Source organism: Rhagoletis zephyria, unplaced genomic scaffold (genome assembly GCF_001687245.7).
Source record: "Rhagoletis zephyria isolate East Lansing unplaced genomic scaffold, Rhagoletis_zephyria_1.1 Rzeph_scaffold_07372, whole genome shotgun sequence".
In the NCBI taxonomy this organism is placed as follows: Eukaryota; Metazoa; Arthropoda; class Insecta; order Diptera; family Tephritidae; genus Rhagoletis; species Rhagoletis zephyria.
The window spans coordinates 27,006-30,975 of NW_016164455.1; the positions used below are offsets into that span (position 1 = coordinate 27,006).

Below are 3,970 nucleotides of genomic sequence, written 5' to 3' on the forward strand. Positions count from 1 at the left end.
AAGGATAATGTACAAGGCATACTTAGCACGGTGCATAGGCAACTGGCTGAGTCAGTGGGATCGTCGGTTCGAATCCTACTGAAAGAAGTCTGATGAGGAAATGTGGTGATTTCCGAAATAGCTATCACTTCTACCATTTTTTCAAATTATTGTTGCTTTTCCACAATAAAAATTTTCATTTAAATCGGCCTCGAGCTCAATATAAATTGTTGAATATAATTGTTATAAATTCCAAAAAAAAATAACAAAAACAAAATCAAAGATATTTATGCTGACATTTTTCTGAATATTTTCTTTTTTGTGCCATAGAAAATACAAAAATTACTTAAAACTTCTAAAAAAATAACTGTTCGCTTAATCGCTCGGAAAAACTCTAAATTCTTCCTATTCACTGTATTACCCACAGTTTCCAGTGATTTAGGATTTTTCTCTTTTTAGGTAGCAATTTAGACGTACACGTACACAGCCTAAAAATTAATATACGCTGTCAAGCGTTATTATTAAATACCCGGCGCAAGTATTAAATATATGTTTTTCACCTTTCCGAANTTGTCAAGCGTTATTACTAAATACCCGGCGCAAGTATTAAATATATGTTTTTCACCTTTCCGAAAGCTACCGCTACATGGTAAGCCGGGGTGTATCAGTTTTGAGTACATTGGCGTCCTTAAATTTCGAAATATCGCAGTTTCAAGCATTTCTGAAATTTACCGTTATATGAAGAGCGGCCGCAATTTCAGTCCGATTTCAATACTTTTCGGCGTTTTGGTTCTATGGGGCAAGTACCACCACCAAGTTTAGTACAAATTGGTGGAACGGTATTCGAACGTATTTCGATAAGGAATTGTTGCAAGCCTCAATTTTGAATAAATTATCTTTAATATTTACTGATTTATCGAAGATTTCGTATTTCTCTAAATTACTGTTATATGGGATGTGGGCGTGGTTACTGTCCGATTTTAAAATTTTTCGGCCATTTTATATGTCGTATCAAGGCCAACAACTGTGCCAAGTTTGAAAGAAATTGGTGCAGCGGTTACCAAGGTAAACACATGTAACCATAAGTGGGCGTGGCTACGCCCATTTTCCAAAAATTTTTAATATTCTTATTTTTTTATCTAAACCTTATTGTAAATATCAATTTTGAGTGAATAATCTTCAGTAATTACTTAAATATCGCAATATTTCTGAAAATTACCGTTATATGGGAGGTAGGCGTGGTTATTGTCCGATTTTTCTCATTTTCAATACCATCCGTCCTACGCCAGAAATCAGTACACGTACCAAGTTTCGTTAAGATATTTCAATGTTTACTCGAGTTATCGTGTGCACAGACGGACGGACGGACAGACAGTCACCGCTTAATCGATTTCTCTTTTCATTCTGATCATTTATGTATACATTTGTCTATATCTATCTCGATTCGTTTTGCCTGTTACAAACAACCGTTATGTGAACAAAGTTATAATACCCTTGTGCACAAGTGCGCTCGGGTATAAAAATAATTAGCTCTAAATAGTTTCAAAAAGTACAGTGTAAAACGAAATTTATTGAATAATTCTACATAAAATTATATACGTAAAGGACTCACTATGTAAACCAGTAGTGTCCAACCGGTAGCTCGCGACCTAAATTCTAGGCGCCCACAAAGATGAACAGAATATTTTGTATTGAATTAAAAAATTTAACAATTGGAAGCTTTTTTGGTATATAAGTAGGCTTTTATTTTTGAATTTTCACGAACTCATTCACTTCTTATATTTCTATGCTAGACATTACAGAATCTCTGTTTCAGGATTTTCAAAACAAAAACAGCGTAATCTCAGCAATAAAAAAGTGTCGTTATCTGATGACCTCAGAACGATATTCATGGCCAAATAAATGCGATTTCAAGAAATGTGACTAGGTTTCCTTACAAATGGATGAGTCGACCGATGTTTCAGACTCTCCGCACTTATTAGTGTTCACCAGAGTGGTATTTTCTGATTTTTCTGCTAAGGAGGCACTTTTAGTCAATCTGACTTTGGAAACTCGTATTTGTGGGCAAGATATATGTATATATAACGTAGTGAAAAAAAGGAAAATCTGATTGCAAAAACACTCAACCTTGACAATGTTATGAGCACGATCATTCGTATTGTGAATTTGATTCGCGGATGACCGTTAAAGCATCGACAATTCAAAGCCTGCTCGAAGAATTTGAGAGTGAATTCGGTCACATATTCTACCACTCTGAAGTAAGATGGCTGAGTCAAGGTAAAGTACTCTCAATATTTGTAGCTTTGATGACAGAAATAAAGATTTTCCTGAAATCCAAAGGCAGCATCTTTAACTGATGTGACTGCAAAACTAAATGATTTCAATACCACTTTGCAATCTCAAAATCGATGTGTGGATTGATAAAGAAATACTTTCAACATTTGCAGACGTTTACTCTTCTGGAACAGGCTTTTTCACAACTAATGGTTATAAAAAACAAATACCGAAACGTACTGACTGACGAACATGTCACAAATAACATGATTTTAGCCTGCACAGCTGTGCCATATAAACCAGATTTTACGAAGTTATCTGAAAATATGAAGATTCAAGCAACATATTAAGTTCATTGGGCATTTGCTGCGAGTCGTACGATTTTAAATCGGTGCGATTTGCAAACTATTTTTGATTATTTTTAGGGAAAGTAATAAATATTTCAAATGAAAACGGCGAGAAACACATAACTTACGTCATATCTATCGACTCAGTGCCAAATTTTGCCGTTTTGTTAATCAATCTCCGAAGAAGGTTTTGCAGATCGCATCGATCCCAAATCGTACGAATTGCAGCATATTCCCATATGTTTACAATAAAATGAATGTTCTTCATTAAAATATTATGCACTGTTAACTGTATAAACTTTAATAATAAATAAACATTTTAAAAGAATGAGTTAGTAGAATATATACATTGAATATAAGAAGAGTGAAACGAGTTAACGCTGTTAAGATCGAAGTTAAGCTAGCGGTGCCCGCGTATTATAGCGATAGTTTCAAAGTAGCCCTTTCTCCAAGTTCTGTTGAACACCACTGATGTAAACNTGAAGTTAAGCTAGTGGTGCCCGCGTATTATAGCGATAGTTTCAAAGTAGCCCTTTCTCCAAGTTCTGTTGAACACCACTGATGTAAACTATTGGAATACAACTTGTTTCATTATGTTTTTTATGCAAAATGATAATGACTATCTGAACGCTCGGACCGCTGCCACCAAAATGAGAAACTACAGAAAAAATACTGCTCTGGTGCTACTTGTGCCGTGGTGAATATATATTTCTATTTATTTTCTTCTGTTTACGCGAAATACAAGCAGGTAGTAATTTTCATTGAATTTCTTCAAGAATCTGTACATTTTATGCTTTTGTTTTATAATTCCACGAATTTTATGTGTTAGCAAGAACAAGGGATATGGCGGAGGAATGCTTTTTAAACATCTTAGCGATGGGCTGTTTACCTGCTGGATACTTGCAATCTCATTTGCAAAAGGTATGTATGTATATGAAATATTTCTTGTTGAGAGAATTTTAAACTAAAGGAATTAACTACTTTTATGTAATTATTGTAGAGATGACACGCACACTGCCACTTTAAGGTATTTCTTTTCTGAGGAATTATGTAGCAAAACGAAGAGGAGCCGTGCAAAATTTCGGGCAGCGATTTCTTGCAAGTTCATGGGTACGAAGGCAGCTTTTGGATAAATTAAACCGAAATTTCTGCAACATGAATTAACATGAATCAATGTCATTAGTATACGGTGATGACCATGATGTGAAATTAGGTTGGCTAGGATTCCAACAATGAAATGATGAAAAACATCCTCATCGAATACGATATAACTCTGTTGGATGGCAATCCACGTCGCTGTGAACCAACGAAATTCGGTGATTCAGGTGCCCGTGCTCTTGCAGGAAATATGGTTAAGCATTGGTTGCGAC

The 3,970-nt window shown here is 35.1% G+C and overlaps 1 long non-coding RNA gene across 1 annotated transcript; it reads left to right on the forward strand.

Annotated features, from left to right (window-relative positions):
• Positions 1 to 3,300: 3,300 nt before the first annotated feature.
• LOC108374123 (uncharacterized) lies at positions 3,301 to 3,690 on the forward strand. The gene is made up of 3 exons (XR_001849019.1): positions 3,301 to 3,348; positions 3,430 to 3,521; positions 3,601 to 3,690. It is a non-coding gene; the product is annotated as an uncharacterized LOC108374123 (long non-coding RNA).
• Positions 3,691 to 3,970: the final 280 nt, after the last annotated feature.